Source organism: Aulonocara stuartgranti, assembly GCF_965226115.1.
Source record: "Aulonocara stuartgranti genome assembly, chromosome: 20".
NCBI classification, from domain to species: Eukaryota; Metazoa; Chordata; class Actinopteri; order Cichliformes; family Cichlidae; genus Aulonocara; species Aulonocara stuartgranti.
In genome coordinates, this window is record NC_138956.1 from 6,520,894 (window position 1) to 6,539,304 (window position 18,411).

General features: G+C 39.9%; 1 protein-coding gene across 5 annotated transcripts in view; it reads left to right on the forward strand.

Moving 5' to 3' along the window:
* The window catches only part of LOC309697778 (kazrin-like), a 196,998-nt gene that overhangs the window by 48,202 nt on the left and 130,385 nt on the right, over positions 1 to 18,411 (forward strand). The gene's annotated exons all lie outside the window — the stretch shown is intronic.

The following is an 18,411-nucleotide window of genomic DNA, read 5'->3' on the forward strand; positions in this document are numbered from 1 at the left end:
TATTCTGTAAAAATGTAAAATAAAATAAAATGCTTAAAATAAAAGCCGGAGGTTTCTTTGCTCAAATGCTCTTGCTTTTACATGATAAGTGCCTCATACATATACGCTGAAATAATCTTCTTGCAGGTCCTTTTCATGTTTGTTTTTAGCACAGATTCTAGGTTCCAGACACTGTTGTAATCCTGTAAGCCTGTTTGAGTGTGTAACATTATTAGTAGGACATGATTTGGATGGCAAAAGACAAGTTAGTTTGATTGAGTGTCGCTCCTGGGGGAACACTTTTGGATCAAGGTAATATTGTGTAGCATCTGACGATCTGGCATGAGTTATTGGATCTTTTGTGTGATGGGGACGCGTTACCATGCTGAAAGCTGCTGCAGATGGCTCGTATCTATCTGTGCCGCAGCAGCAGCAGTAGCAGCAGCAGCGAGACCTCCGCTCTGAGCAGTGAGAGCAATATCCTGAAGCAAGCATGCAGTTTACTATATCACAGTTGCTAGATCAATCTCTGTAATATTGGTATCTGCCTGCTGGCCTATATATCTGTTTGGCAAGCTATTAGACTATTTATTTGTTTTCCTGGATTTTTATCATTGCAACTTCCTACATTTTGTTTGTAATATGCTGAAGATCCTCTGTCTTTAAGCATAGAATGCAGTCACTATATATAACCATGCACTGCTGTTGTAGTAATCACTCTGAAGGCTAATTAAGATTAATTAGTAGGGTTAATTAAGGTAACCCAAAACCCTGCCCAGTCGAGTATAGTATGTATGCCTTCGTGTGTATGTTCAGTGTCCTAAAAGACTTTGAGGACAGTGTCAGTGGATATGACCATCATCCTGCTTGCAATAATATGAGAAAGAAATGACAAAGGAAGAAATATGGATCTCAAAATATAACTTGTTCGAAACAACATATATTATTCCTTTCATTATAGTGAAGGAAGTTGTCAGGTTAGCAATTGGGAACAGGAGGGAAATGAGACATGGTGAAAGTAATGAAGTCAATCACAGGCAGGAATTATAATTCAAAGCAAGTTACAAGAGACAACTAACTTTCAAAGTAAAATGTCTGTGAAGGTTCTCAGTCAGAAAGTAAAACAAGACTGAACCTAGCTGAGTACAAAGACAAGGAAACTCACACTGAATATAATGCAGAGAAATACTGGGGAGGCAGGAATGATAACAACCTGAAGACAGGAGGTACCAATATCACAAAACTGTAAAGTATTACAAGAATAATGAAGCCGTTGTAGGGACCCAAAATATACCAAATAAAGATCCAGCAAGATCCAGAATTAAAACTGCAAATACTAGAATTCAGAAAAACAGAAACCCAGATATATGAGCTATGTAAGGATACAAGCTCAAAAGCATGATCAATCCTAGGGATCATGATAAAAGTACAGCTCTTTACAAGCTGAAAGAAAGACAAGAAGAGATGTCAGAGTTGGGGATTCTGCTCCTGCTTGGAGAAAGGAAGCTGTGGTAGCGGTGGCTCAAGTGGTAGAGTGTTTTGTCTACTACTTAAAAGGTTGGGTGGATTGATCCTTGCCTCCTACAGTCCATGTGTTGCACTATCCTTAGGCAAGAAACTGAACTCTGAGCTGTGTAACTGTTAAAGTTCGCTTTGTAATCAGAAGGTTGCCGGTTCGAGCCCCGGCTTAGACAGTCTTGGTCGGTGTGTCCTTGGGCAAGACACTTCACCCGTTGCCTACTGGTGGTGGTCAGAGGGCCCGGTGGCGCCAGTGTCCGGCAGCCTCGCCTCTGTCAGTGCGCCCCAGTGTGTGAATGCGTGTGTGAATGGGTGGATGACTGGCTTTGGGGTCCTTAGGGACTAGTAAAAGCGCTATACAAATACAGGCGATTTACCAATGAGACTTACAGTAGAAAGTGCCTTGAGTGCTTAAAATGAGTAGAAAGGTGCTATATAAGTACCAGTCCATTTACCATTTAGTAACAGTCACAGATTGGATTTAAACAATTTTTCTGTTAACTCATACTTTATAAAGCAACCCTGTTTTGGACTGCTGCATCCATAGCACTAGAGCTCTCCTTTAGAAAAGCTCAGAGAAGATCTCTCATAGGAGTGTTAATCAGAAGTACCTTTGCCATTCTTTTTACTCTTTTTTTTTTTAAGAGTAATATTTTTTGCCCTCGCCTCCAATATTTACTGGGTACTTTTTGGTGTCACAAGAGAAAATAAAAGGAGGACTGCACATAAAAATTAGCCTAAGGCCTTGAGTTATATCGTCTGTGTAAATCCCAAACGTGGGATAAATAGTTTTGCATGTTGTATTGTAAAAACACTTAATAAAATAATAATAATAATAGTTCATATTATTATATTTAGTATTATTATTTGGGCTGTTTGGTAATGCATCGATTGTGGATTATTATAGAAAGAGAGATCAATAAGTAAAAGTATATCGATCAATATGTTGATATGACTGTTTTTTTAGTCACATTCTAATTGTGTTTTAAAATGTGTGTGATTTAAAGAATGAATGAGAAATCCATAGAGAGCCTGACTCTGTGCACTAGATAAGGAAGTGGTGGTGATGAGGGGGGGTAATGCATGGCAGCACTGCAGAATCGGCGCTCATCCTTTAGCTGCAGTGTGGCCTCTCAGTGTAGACACTGCCATTCATTATCAAATAAGGGTGAGCCGGGAGTCTCCATTGGGTTTGCATATGGATATTAATGGCTCTCAGTAATTTACATTTCAATTCCAGACACTCTATAAGAAATTAGTCATACTCCAATCACGAACAGGCGAATTGTTCAGGAAAATGATTGACATTTTTCAATTAGTACTCAAAGACAAATTTAATATGTTTAGTGCATTAATTAACTGGAGGAAATGGAAATGACCGGGGCTAAGGTAAAATTTGCATGATCTATTCAGGGTTCTGCTGGGGTCCATTACCCGGCTATGACGAGGAGAGCGATAGAATGGCCGGCCATGTTTAACTGATGTCGATTCAATTTTGATGGAAAGGTCTGATAACTTCACTATCAGACCGAGCGCCTGCCAAATTAAAAAAAGGTCATAGTTTCTGCGTCTGAATTCCTCCATGTGTTTGCCGTGCCGTGGGTCTGTTTGAAAAGGTCAGATGATCACAGTATGTAAACAGCGGCGATATAATGGAAGAACCTGCTTGTCTTTTGATTACGTGCTCCTTACTGCTCAGTTACTGCAAGGATGAAATGGAAGCTCTTTGGCCTTTAATGAAATCAGTTCTAATCTACCTTTACAGATTTTATGACATGTTTTTATGGCTTTCTAAGACGTTGTGATGCAAATGGAATTAATTCAAGATGGAAAATAATAGCGAGATAGATTAGATTTAAGAGAAAAAATAAATGAGAACGCATTAGATGATGACAAAGGAGATATCAAAGTGTCCCCGGCCACAGCTTTGCTCTTGACACGAACATTATTTACTATTTCTGCCTTGTGATTCACCGTGAACTATGAGATTCTGCCTAAGCCCTTTAAATGATCTAGACAAATTTCCCAAGTTTTAACAGAAAAGGAGGAGAATGACACAGTAAGATGGTGTTCTCATAATAGGTGCTACATCATGAAACATTCATTATGTTTGTCGAGAGTGTGCTTTAAGTTCAGAATAAAAATAGCTGGAATTTTTCAGCAGCAGACCATTGATCCAGCCTGTATCATTAGTTGAATGACTCATCACAGAGGAGTGTTGCTGAATATTGATCATTCACTTGACTGAACCCTGCAGAGCACACTTCCTCGATTATTTCCTCTCCCTTTTTGGAGAAACTGAAAAAAGGGTGAATGCGTCACACACATTGTTTCTTCTTCCTTATTCAAGTTTATATCCCGCTGTCAAAAAAGGACGTTTGAAATGCATCTTTGTTCCACTGTTTCTTTGCTGCCTCTAACTGAGTTTATTGAACCTTTGTGTTTAGTTATGGACACACTTTATTTGACAAAAGGTAGGATTTCAGTACTCTTCCTTTTTAGTCTCTTTGTCTTCCACCCCCTGAATAATTACACTTTATCTATCTTTGATTTTCTTCTGTCCTCACTGGGATGCTCCCACGAGGCACCTCCTATCTGGCTGCTTTTGACACAAGTAGTAAATAACAGTGAGCAAGGCCATAAATCATGGTAATTCCTCCTCCAGACCTCTCGTCCAGATGGATCACTTGTGTGCCTTTGAGGTCCACCTGTGAGTCTTGTATCGCTGGTGTAATTTAAGTAGAATTGTGGGAGTCATGCACGGTAGCTGCCGTGTTTATCACAGTAGCTGCCGTGTTTATCACAGTTATTTGACAATAGAGGTCAAATTAAGTCAACTGAAACTTTTGCTATTAAAAAATAATGATTAGAAATAGGTTTGTGCTGATGCAGGATGGCCTCGGGGATCGAGGGTGGTCAGAGGGATCGTATGCAAGACGACGTTTACCTTGTTTTTCCAATAATGCAGTCAATTAATAGTATCAGTGTTATAGATCATATTAAATTGAATCTGTCCTGCTACAGTAACATGCATCCAGTGCGTGTACCAAGCATTTGCAACACCGGCGTGTCTAGGTGTTTGCAGCCACATCCACACACAGGTTCATCTTTGCACGTTTGGACTATTCTAAGTGAACGTGCGTGTGGGGAGTTGCCACAGTAGATGAGGAAACATAAAGAGTATCTTTCTAATTTTCAATAAATCTCAATATAACTGGGTTTACACAGATTGTAGTTTATGTTTTGGTTAGTTGGTGAAAGAGTCTGTTTTGCTCAGCGAGGGCAAGCTATAAAGTGGAGGACAGGCAAGTGAGCCATTTTCATGTATAATTTTCACACACAGTAGGAAAGAGCAGTAGAAACATAGGGATGTTACAACTTAATACTTTTTTATGTGTTCAGCTGATATCTAGCCACTTTTGCGCGCTAACTTTTGTAGGATAAATCCTTTATTGTTGTATGTGAACAAGGCTCTCCCGCTGGTATAATCTACATTCGTTTCCCTTCATGCTCGAAGTGAGAAATAAACTCCCTGATGCGTGTGTCTTTTTCAACAGTGCTAGTGGGAGACCGCCATTGTGTTTGTCTTTTTTTTGTTGTTGTTTGATTGGGATACCCAATATGTATTATGGAATGTGGCTAGTGCTACTTTAGTGGGTGCAGGTACAGGATGATTGGACTAAGGAGCAGATTGTTCAACACGATACATGGAGTATAGCTAAGTAGTCAAGTTTATTATTGGTAATGCTGGGTAAACACACACATACACACATACATATAGAGTCTAGTTTTTAATTTTATTTTTTTCCTGAGGTACCAGTTTGGGGGGGGGACTTCACAGAATGCTGACTGTGAGCTCCTCACCCTCTTTTAAAATCATATTTATATACACTGGCAGCAAACCAATCCCACCAAGCAGAACTTTGGATTGGTACTGTAGCAGCTGCGAGGCATCATCAAACACTGATTCTTCATGTCTTCATTGGCAAAACACAGATTAGTCTCTGCAAGAGTTTTCTTTTTAAAAATCGTGCTTTTAAGCTCACACTTCACCGCTCCATTAATGCAGCTGCTTTCTTCACTTTATTTCCAAAGCCATTTGTCGCCCCAGTGTGCCGCTCCGACAGCTTGGGGTCAAGCATAGATGACCTTTTATCCTGCACCGCGTAGACAGGAGGGCGTATTTTCAAATATGAAGAGGATACATATGCGAGTAACCTTCACAGGCAGAGGTGTCATCAGCAAAACATCTGTATTAATCTGATACATATACGGGATTTCAAGTTCAGGCCCGCATTTCATATCTGGTACAGATATTTGAATCTGCACTGTGACAACGAGAGTCTATTTAATTCTGCAAATGAATAAACATCATTAGGCAATGATATGAATTGCATTCATCTCCAAAATCAAGTTTGGAATGTGCCACTTGATTAACTCACTGAGCACTGAGCTGAGCATGTAGGAATTTTGTAGGTGAAATAAACAATTAACCGTCATCATCTTATTATTTTCGAATAAAATTTAGCTTATGGTGTGTGTTTGCATGGTGGAGCAATAATCCATTTTGAAGAAATGTTACTGAGTCTGGTTCTAAAATATGGGAGAATGAGCGGTAGGTCAACCCTACACCTCAGCAATAACCTAAAGAACTCCATCCATCCATCCATCCATCCATCCCCTTCTCTCCAGTTACCACCTCCAGCTTTTTTGGGAAAATATGACATATAATACAGTATAAACTACGTTTTTTTAACATGCCCTAAATTTTAGCAGCATATTGCAGTTGTAGATGCTGATTTACTGTAATAAATCTTACAGTCTTACATTTATAGCTGTATAAATGTGACTTGAACTACCATGACGTGATCAGCTTACATGAGATATTAGAAGTGTGACTACAAACAGGCAAATGCAACTAAGCAGCAGTGTGAGAGAGTGAGGCATCTTAACCCATAAACGATGTGCACGCAGCAGCTTACAGTGCTGCCTACACAGAAGCATGATCAGCTGAGCAGAAGCGGCAGCTTTGTGTGTTACGAGCTGTAGGTCACCTTTGATTTAAAAGTGCTCAGAGCACAGTAGACTGTCATTGCAGCGTAAAATGGAGCCGGGTCATCAGCAGTGTTTAGTATAACTCGAATAATTTGAAGGCACGCGGCCCCTGTCCTTACTATTTTGTGGATCACTGGCTCATCATACACTGGATACCGCAGTTCAGAAATACAGCCTTTGACCAGTCTGCTTTCTCTGTGGAGCAGTGTGGAAGTGGGATTGCACAGACACAAACATGAGAAACTCAGGACGCTTTGTTGTGTTTAGAAAAGCCTCAGAGTTTGAATGAAGTCAGTGAAAAAGTGATGATTGCTTGGTGCTGTATTTTTCAGGTTGTTTATACTCGGCACTAGCACTCGGCCAATTCTGTTTCACTGAATTTTGCACTGTTCCTTCCAAGTTAAACAATCTATTGATGAAAATAGCCATGATGAAGACTGATCATGGCTTCAAATTGAAGTGAAAATACAATAAATTGTATTTTATGTGCCATAAAATACAATGTACTTACATGTGTTTTACATGTTATTGGAGCTAGCTCTAACCCTCGCTGAGTCATTCCTGTGTTAGTTGTCCTATGTGCAGTTATAGCAAATGACCAGACTATAAAAACTTAGGGGAACGAGTAGTCGTTTGTCCTCTGTGCTAAGTAGGTTATGCTGTTTCATGTAAGTACACAGATTAATGGACTAATGGTAATATATGGGGTGCTGAAATCGCAGATGTTGCAAAGCAGTATCTAATATATTTGACCCACCTTCTGCTTTAAGCCCAGACTCTGCTGGAGGAAGTTAAATGATGAACTATTTATATTCCTCTCCCATACAGATAATACGCCGATCAAATTACAGCGAAGTTAATCTGTCGTGCCAAATTTCCAAGGACAAAACAAATGTAGAGGGCTCTGACGCCTCAAAAAACGAAAATGATTTTCTATTGGTGTTTTATTTGGTAATTACAAATCTGCTACATTAAGTACACAAATCAAAACAAACACTAACAGCATATAAATCAGATTAAATTCCTCAGAAGTTAAAAGTATTATTTTCTTGTTTCATTTTGAGAGGTGCTATATATCTATAAAACTCCAAACGCCAATCAAGTGTTTTGCTAGTATAAAATCTCTTTGAATATTTGTGTTATTTATTTATTTGCCATCATTCTTGTCGAAGCGTAGAAAAGCTTGACGTCCATGTGCTGTGCCTTAGAGGGGAAATGGTTTTGAAAGGATGCATCAAGCCAGCCGTCATCAACCGCGGCCCCCCTCCCCACACCACAGAGCACCTGAACAGTGCTTCTCTCAGTCCTCGTCACAGGGACGACAGATGCTGCATACTAAACAGAAGAAACAAGAGCTGCCCCTCAGCCTGAAACATGCAATTATTCTCCATTGCGCACACTGAGGCGGACCTACATGTTGACATATAAACAGTTACAATTAACTACTGAACGCTCATCCTGGCATTTTAGTTCACAGAACATTAACAGCATCACAAGTGACGCCACGCGTTCCCTTTAGCAAGAAAAATTGACCATCTGTGAGCTCAAGTCAGCAGCCACTGACGCTGATCAGGAGTGATTTTTCTGGCTGTCATGAAATGCATTTTAAATGTATGTTTTTTCTCCTGATTTTTTTTCTGTCTGTGATGTGACAAAACCTAGAATTAAGCTAGAATTTGACTCTGTTTGGCTACAGTAAATGTTTCCAGTCCTTTGAACAACACAAAGTAGTCATCACATCACACAAACGAAAGAAAGGAATCTGAAAATTAGGCTCCAAAACATTTCTTAGACAGCACAAAAATGAGTAGTTAGTATGTTATTAAAAGCCAGTTAAGCCCTCACCTTCCTACCCCGTTGAACATGATCAAAAGTGAGTCCCTGCCAGTAGCAGGCTTATTATTCAATATTTCACTCAATAGTGCACCATTGCCAGGTTCACCTTTGGAAGGTGTTTCATTAAGATTAAAAGACCAGATTTTTCCACTTTCATGATTGAATAAAAGGCAACGGAGATGAGGCTCAAAAAGACTTTTAAAATGCTTTAAAAAATATCAAATAATAATAATAATAACATACTTCATAACATATATTTGGTTTAATTTGATAGCTTAGGCAAAAAATCTCCTTCAGCCACTCCTAACACAAACACAGCCTTCAGTAGATAGTAGTAAAATAAAAAGGGGATATATATGTGTATATATATATATCCTTTGCCAAAAACCCAGTGTGGCATCTTTGTTCTCTTGTCTCACCTCAAAGGAACGTGTATCTTAATTCTCATCAAAGCCCATAGACCTGTTTGTGTCGGAGATTAGCCCCAGAGCTTTAACCACAGAGCCGGCTTACTTATGGCTTTCCCAGAAAAAAATATCTCTTTTCCTTTGCTATCTGGATGTGCCTCACACTGTCAGTGACCATGTGGAGGCAGGAAAATATGAACAGGAGCTTAGTGTGAATAGAACAAGAGATTAGAGAAACTGGGAGAGTTGGGATGAAATGCGAATTATTCCAGTAACACTCTTCCTCACCTTAAACCTCTTGTCAGACAGAGTGGGAAACTTATCTGTATGTGTCAACAAACTGTGTTTACCCGGCTGTATTTGTGTATTTTATTCCTTAGCTGGCAGTACACGCAGTGCTGATGGTGGCAAGGACGGCGGAGGCATCGATATCCACACAGCACCGGTAGCTTTGTTTGACACGAGTCGCCTGCCTCACAGAGATGATTCTGGCTGCAGACTCTTTAAAGAATTACAGATTAAAGAAATATCGATTTTTTTGTTGTTGTGAATTTGGCTGAGTAATCATATGCGGTGAAATGAAACAGTATGTTTTTTGCAAACATTGATTTAATACAGATAAAATTGCTGTTGTGTTATTGTGATGAAAGGTAAGTCATGAGCCGAGCTACAGGTCCCTGCGCTCTGGACCTGATTTTCTGTTAAGACTTCTGTTCTCACCCTGCTTCTGAGATGACCCCAGTACCATCATGCATCACTTTTAGGATGCTGTTATAGCCAGATGATGAGAAGTGCTTTGTGTTTGCCAAACATAGTGAGCGAGACATAGTTCCTCACACTATAGAATTATTTTTTTATCCTCATAAGTCTTTTAAATGCCATTTGGAGGAGTCCAAGGGTGATGCCAGGTGTGCCTGTCAAATTGACTGGTCTCGTCCTACCTGCTCTACCATAAAGTCTTGATGGAGGTGACTTCATGATGGATTGTGACTGGAGAGACTTTGCTGGCAGTTCTCCCATCCCTGCAACAAATTTCTGAAGCTCAGAGTAACCTTTTATTTTTCCCTCAGCCAAATTACCAACTGCAGAAAACTGTTTTACTCTTTAAAGATCTGAAGCTTTTTGGAACACTATAAATACTGGAAACGATGCTGATAATACCAAATGAATACAAAATCATACAGTCACGAACTCTTCTTCTCTGCCTCTATATCCAACTCTGTATGGTCTATTTGTGGTAGAATTCTCTCTATTCACTTTTCTAATATGTGTGACATTTTCCTTTATCGAGGCATGATTACCTAAAAACTCCCTAGGTGGGTGAATTCCACGAAGCAGCTGGAGAGGTGGAGCCTGGGAGTGGGATCACTGGCTTTGGCCAGCATGCACCTGAGAGCCCCTCAAGTTCTAATCCTAGTTTAATGCACTTACACGAATTAATTACGCTGAAGCTGCCGTCTTCAAAACGATTCATCCTTTTCAAAAGTGAACTTATTCATTCTCATTTATACCTGTCTTGTAATACGTGATGTATAAGCGAGCTTTTGATTAATGTTGATTGAATTAAGAGCCAATTAGTGACTTTTCCTTTACCTTCCTAATGGTCTTGTTCTGATTCATTTGGTTAGCTATGGTCTATTTAATTTTTTCCCTTTATAATTTGTTATTCGCAAATTTTTCTTCAAATGCAAACTGTATATAATTATCTTTTGAAACCGCTCCTGACTGGTGGAAGAGGGCCCTTGCTTAATTTCTACTTTTGTGTCGTACCTCTTTTTCATCTCCTACACTGTAAAAACGACTCGAGGGAAAATAGGTTACCAAACCAGACTGCCGTTTTCTTTGAGATGTCGTTACACCTATTCATAACATCATGAAAGTGCCCACACTGACCGGCTCACCTGCTCAGACTAATACCTGTGGGAATCAAACCTATGACCTTTCAGTTATACAACTGTCCGGCTAATCTCTTGGGGTTAGAGAGAAAGCTACCGCTGCACTGAGAGTCGTCTGTTCCTATCCTCCAGCTGCTCTGTCATATCCATTTTCACATAGTTTGAATAGTAAAGGACACTCGGGGTTGAGAATAAACAGCACAGTGAACATAATTCTGTGTTTTCAGAATGCTCGCGTCTGTTCTTTGTCTAGATTACACCCACTCCTGTGTAATGAGCTTACACCACCTCCTATATCACGCAGTAACTTTGCCTGTTTTTGAAGTAATGATGCTTTATGCACACCTGAGATTGTGCGATTTCTATTTTGTATTGAAAGATGGCTCATAACTGGATCAATGTGCTTTTAAAGAAAAGTTGGCACAAAGCAGCAAGGCATCATGCAGTAATCAAATCATTAAGACCCGATCACTGTCAGAGTTTGTCTTATCTTCCATAACAGATGAAGTTGTGTGTGTATATATATATATATATATATATATATATATATATATATATATATATATATATATATATATATATATATATATATATTAAGCATTTTATATTCGAGTTGTGAATTCTGTTCAGATGAAACACCGATGCTTAGGGAGGTGGTCTGCTCTCCTTAGGTCACAAAATTGAGTGGCTCCATTGTGGAGAGCTGTAAACAATCAGTAAACTGTAGCAGAGTAGAAGGTTTAGTCACAATAAGATTGTTATTCCACCTGCAGTAAATTATATTTGCAACATGGCTCTGTTTTGGGACCTCCTGCCCTGCTACAGCAGCGGCAGCGAGACCGGCTTCACAGAACAGAGCAGGCATCAATCATGGTGGACACGACATCAAGTAAATTGGGAATTAGCATGAAAAGCATGAAGGGCGGAGGTGGGTGAGCAAAGAATCTGAAGCAGCTTAAAAAACACGCTGCACATTAGATTTGCAAATACGAAGGGAATCAGCTGAGCCATCAGCTGATGTACTGTAGGCTGACACTGAGATTTGCTGGCTGAGCTCAGTTCTGTACGCTGCCCCAACTAAACCTACGCTAAAACATTTAGTCAAATGCGCATTCCATGAAATCGCAACCCAGCAGATAAAATGTCTCTATAGTGGCATGCTACAAAGTGGTGCTGAATAAAAAAACTCCAAACATTAAGTAAGTTTTGGAATTTTAGACGTTTGTTTTCCTTCCTTTGTGTAGTCTGTTGTGTCTGTAGCAAGATGTAAGATTTTCTGCACTAAATTAGTTATAATTAGTGCACACACTCTTGAATCATATTGAGGTCTCACTGGGTAACAGCTCTGTCAGTGTATGTCTCTCTGTGCGTCGTCTTTTCCTCAGCGTGATCCTCCACTTTTCCACCACAGTGTGTGTTTGTTACTTTGTGTGTCCCGTGTGATCTGACTCAGGAGAGGTAACACTTTCCCTGCTAAGTCCAGTCCCCCCTTCCCCTGCGATAAGATGATCTTGATAAGGCATGAAGATAGCGTTCAGCTACAAAAACTCAATTTCCTTACTCCTTTGGGGACATTAAACCATTTCCTTTTGCCTGAAAAAACCCCCACAAATGCAGGAATTCACATCAGCCTGGCCCTGCATTACAGCACCTTTTCCACCTCATTGGCTGGCCTTTCCAGATGCTATCAATAGGCAGGTGATTTTGGTGCAGCCCATAAGTTCTGCATTGCAGGGGCATAGGCAGTAAGCACAGATTGTGGTGCAGGTATCTATACGTTGTTTTTAGATTATCGGTAAAGCAATGGTCCCTGACTTAGAGGCAAACTCCTGAAAGCACAAAGTACTATAAAATATAGAACACCCTCCTTTCTGGAGGTTACAAGATTTGGAATGGTGTCATGCTCGGATTACAAGAAATGTCTATTCACATATCCCTTTGCTATCAGACCAACAAAGACTGTGAGTGAACACTTGCATATAGATTAGTAGTCTGTGTGTCTTTTGTAAAAACTTCCCTTTGGGCACACCCAGTGATTAGCAGCACTTGTCTTAGTGTTATAGAAATAATAAAATAACGCCTCTCAGTCTCTGAATGCCTGGCTGAATCTTTTAGCAATTATATGAGGCAATACAGGAAAAAAAAAAACCCTCTTTGAATGTTGTCTGATTGACAGGTCTATAAAAAAGACAGGCATATAGAAAATTTTCATTTGCACATACCACTGTGAGCTTCACCAAGTCAAAGGAAAAATGATTTATACCAAATTTATAAACACTCTCTTATATCCTATCATTTGCGCCTATTTAGGAGTTGATTTAGAAAGCAGAGTTAATGCATTTGCTATGCTAGAGTGAGGGCAAACAAAAGAATAGTGTAAAATTTAATTTCTAGCAAAATAGCTCTTTTTCTTTGAGATGTACTTAGACTTGTTCAGTGTTTTTTTTCCTAACATAATGCTTTTTAGTTGAGAACAGAGGCTAGGAAACTCACTTAAAACAATTCATAAGCAAACACTGTCAAAAGTTGTAACAGATGTAGGAATTTTCTTTAGTTTATTTTGTTAGCACAGCTGAATTTGGTTCCTGTTGTTGCCAGGCAACAAATACCATGCTAGAGAAAGCTTGTAAGTTTTGGCTGTTATTGCCCAACAACAAAATCTTGCCCATGTAAGTAAAAAAATGTAATCATGGAGGCTTAAAAAACTACTGCATACAGATTTCTGTCCTGAAACTTTTTTTTATGACTTTTGATTCCAGTGACTTGCCTGTAAAATGTCTACAGGGTGCTGCAGCACAGTGATGAGTGGTTATATAGCACTGATCCCACTCCCTACTGTCACCATTCATATGGTAATCCTAACTCAAAGCACACCCACTAATTACTGATACACTTGGTCCCTATTCACTGCAGTGACCAGCAGACACATTCAAGACACAAAGAAAGAAACTGAAACGATGGCCCGTGTATGGGACACACAAATTCATATGTTCATGTTTGGAACATGAGGATATGTGTTTTAATTGGTTACGCAAAAAATAAACAAAGAAAACAAACATAACAAGCAGGAAAATGGTAGATTTATTCAGGTAATGACAAGAGATGTCACGCTCAACAAATCCTGACTAGAAATCAATGGAAGAATTCCCAGATACCAAAAAATGGTGGTGGTTCGGCCTGCACCACCAAGGAGCTAATCAATAGCTAAACAGGAAAACCGATACTGTTGTTTGCAGTGATGCACGTCAAGATACATGACAGTTTCAACTGTGTGTTAGCATGTGTTCAGTATCTACTTGTTAAAGTGCAGACATGTGTAAGTCGACACACTGCTTTCCTGGCTAATGCAAATGTTTCTGGTGCTCTGGCGGAATAGAAAACACAAATGATTTATTGGCTGATGTTAGCTATTTGAAAGATTATTGATAGCATTTTTAACTGCCGATAAAAGAAAAGACAGGAGAAACACCTTCCAGCCATGTTTCGAGTGTTGACGTTGCACACTTTGTCCACCAGAGAGCACTCTGCAACTTTCCCTGTTAGCAAAAAGCCACAAACAACAATCAGCTAATCCAAGCAGAGTCAGGCAAAGCGTAAATAAGTGCAAATAACAAAGTTAGGGTAATCTGAGTATTTTTCATGCATCTGAAAGAAAAAAAACGTAGCGATAAACCCAACAGACAACAAAATATCGCATTTTAAATGACCAAATATTAGCATCGGTTTTAAAAATCCTGTATCATTCTGGCTCTGATAAACATGACTGCATTGTCACAAAACCTTGTACATAGCCTGCAGGGAAGTGTAAAGAACCCCCAAAACCATTCAACCTTATTTTGAAGCAACTGGTGATTTTATCCTTAGTGTTTTTATGTCCCAAAGCCCATGAAAATAAAAATTATCCCACCTGTTTATAGAGGAGCTTATTTTTGACAGCCTGAAATAACTGGAAAGGCGGAGGCAAGACTGGCTTCTATAAGAAAAAGAAAAACCCACTGTAATCAGCTCATCCACACTCTTCCCACAGTTCAGTTAGAAAACTACTTTCCAATTCTTTCCAAGACCCCTTATTGCTGTAGGCTATTTTTTGAGGGAAAATGGAAATACCGCTTTATTAATGCATGGCAGAATCCAAAGTCACATGTAACTTGTATTTTCATGTTTATATGGCTCCATGAATAAGACATTGTAAAAACATAATAACAGACTTTGCCAGATAAAACATGACATTTACATTACATTGCATTTGTAAAGCCCTTAAACCCAAGGGGTCTGTCTTCTTAGTACATTAGCGTGGAATCTCACTGCGTCAGCCGCATTTTACTAGTCTAGCAACACGTTTTTCTTACATAGCCTATAGTTGGATTACTGCCATCTTCTGGTGGTAACAGCACAGAACCTACTACCGAGCGCTGGTAGTAAGAAATACATAATGTAACACATACAAATTGTAGTAAAAATTTTAAAACTATATTCAATTTAATGTTTATTTGAAAAATTGAAAAGCCTGACCATCCCTAATGTGCATACCTGCATATAGTATAAGCATATTTTATAGACATACTCTAGTGCAGCGGTACCCAACCCCCGGGCCTCGGACCGGTACCGGTCCGTGAGTCGTTTGGTACCAGGCCGCGAGAGTAGAGGCTCAGGTGTGAAATGTATGGTTTTCAGGGTTTTTATTGGTTTTCAGCGTTATTTTGTTATCGTTATTATCGTTAACTCGGTTTTCCTGGGTCTTTTCACGTGTGTTATGAATAAATCTTCTTTTTTTCGGTACCGGTGCTAGTTTTATTTTTGTTGTATTTATCCGCGACACCTTAAAGGCCGGTCCGTGAAAATATTGTCGGGCATAAACCGGTCCGTGGCGCAAAAAAGGTTGGGGACCGCTGCTCTAACAGTAAAGGACTGTACAGAAAGATGCAAAGACTTTGATAGTGCGGCATCTTGATTACCCAAAAGGGCCCAGTTGACTTTTAGCACTCCTGACAAGAGCTGAATTTCATTAATGAACATCAGATGACTTTGGGATTATTAGCTGCCCTGTGTATGTCAAGTCAAGTCAAGTCAAGTCAACTTTATTTGTCAATTCTGCCACATGTACAGGACATACACAGAATAGAAATTGCGTTACTCTCAAACCCTAGTGATTAGAAAAATGCAAATAAAATAATTAAAAAGTAAAAATTTAAATAAATACAATACAATTTTACGTATAACAAAAAAAAAGCTATGCAATATACAATATACAATATTCAAGTAAGAAGGCATAGTGGTGCAAAATGTGTGTTAGAATGAGCGTGTGTATGAGTCTATGCCTGCCCTCCTCTGTGACTAATGTATCATATGCGGCGGAAGGGTCGTCTATAAATAACAGCATGATGTTCACTTACTAAGAGGGAGGGGTGACTCGTGTCTTGCAGATGGATGAACGGGTGGACGATGTGTGTGTGTGTTTTCTTCTAAATCTCCTCGCCTGCATAGTCTAAGCGGTCAGTTAAGTTTTTGGGGGTTTTTTTCTTGAGCAAATCGTGTGCAACTCAATATTTGGCCCACACACTCGCAGAGCGCCTGAGGCTACGGTACACAGCAGTTGCACGCTACCCAGGCTTGTGCAGTGCCGTGGCTGATCTGTGTTTACCACATGCAGGATAGGTTGGGGTCTTAGTTCATACAACCTTGGGAAACAATAACAACACAGCTGTACTGCTGAGTGAGTGGGCATGCTTTGGCAGACCAATGTCAGATTATATCTGAAAAATAGCAGGATGGAGTTGGGGTGCTAGGTTGGCAACTGAGGCAGGTTTTCTCAGTCCTAAAGGGAAAAGATGACTATACAGAGAGGTTAATTATAAGTGCTTGCTGTCAAAACAGTTGGAGGTGTGTCAGCATTAGGAAGAGTCAAAAAACTGGCGATGGCTGATATCTTTGGAAAGACGTGCGTGTGGTGCAGCCCTAATGAAGTTATCATTAATGAGTAAAAAGATTGTGTAGAAAGTCAGATATTCCCACATTTATGGTTGGGAATCAAAATATGATATTGATCACTATACTGAAGTCACAGTTGTGAAAGATGCAGTCGCAAAACAGTTGACTCAGTTGACTTTAGAGCGATGATTTCATGTGTTCACTGTTAGTTTATTGATACTGGTTCAGATAAGCTGCTCACTTAATACTGCATATTCATGTACAAGAATAACAAGCTAATGCATGATGTGAAATGGGTCCAAACTATGCTTACATGTGCAGTGACAATAAAAAGAAAGGCAGTGTAATCCTTTAAGCCCTGTATCCGATGACTATTGAGAAACATGTTTATTCCCTGTCAGCTCTGCTCACTTACAAATGGGCTGCACCGGATTCGTCGTGAGGCTTTTCTATATAGAAAGCTTCCGCAATCAGTCTGTCTCCTGTTCAGTTTCTGGGGTATACTTTACATTTTGAAAGTAATGTTGTTGTCTTGCAATACTTCTAATATATAAGCAGCAGTTTTCACAGCCACGCTGCAGATACCCCTCTGTGGCACTGCAAAGGAAAGAAGGAAGCAAGAAGAATTACAATTATGAAGGCAGAGCATAGATTTTGGATACAGATACAAAAAAGTATGTATTGCATAGTTAGTCACACAGCATGTAGGACATTTCCACATGTGGCAGTCAGCCTTGGGCTAAAGCTCATTCTTAGCCTAAAGGATAGGCAGGAAGGAGCCTATGATTGCATTCAGAGCCCCCCGCTTAATGCTATACAGAATAATATGTCAAATCTTAACTGAGTTACTCTGAACACTCCTATCATAATAATATCCGAGTCGACTCAATGGATATCAAAATGTGTTATGATAATGTTAGAGCACATTTGAAGGGATGAATATGTTCCTCTTTAACTTCAGCCTGAAACATTAGAGCAGGGCTTCAAAAAACGCCTTTGTCTGCCGGACGAATACCTCGCTGTGATAATGTGAAAAAAAAGCCCTGTTTGCACAACTATTATTGTTTTCTCCACACAACTGCTCCTTTGTCAAACTAATGATTTCCTTCCCTTTGTCCACAAGTCCTGTGCAGGATTTGCATGCAGAAAGTTAGAAAGAGAAAAAGCTGCAGTGTTTCGATTTAGTCCTTTTTCACCGGATTACAGAAATTTGTTGCGAGTTTGTTCAGCAATGAACGCATTCCCAGAACCTCAGACAATATCTCCTGAAAACAGCTGTGTTGAGAGACTCTGATTTTCCATGTGCTTATGTGTCCTAGCGTGCTCCCCCACCCCCTCGCCTTTCTCTGCGAATGGTACAGTCCATTTAAAAAGGCGCTTGTCATCTCTCAATGCTCTGTGTCCTTTCAACAGTCAGCTGCGGGGAGCACATTTCACAGGGGCAGTGCTGGCGCTCTAATGCACACACAGACACACTCATGCTGTTACCGAACTCTCAGAGACACACACACAGGCATGCTTGCACACTGACACACTCTCACCACACACACACAGCCTCTGAAACGTACACTCCTTCCAGCAAACACACATTTCCCCTGAGCCGGACGCCTCTCTTTAAGGGAAAGGACTAACTGCTCTGAGGATTTAACTTGGCTTTCTCATAAAACAAAAAGGGAAAAGGAGCAATCAGAACAGGGGAAAAAAAAGGAGGAATTTATTTGGGGGCACCTTCCTTCCCAGGAAATGGTCAACTTGTCAGTATGACACCTTGTCTGGATTCCCCTCTCTTCCTC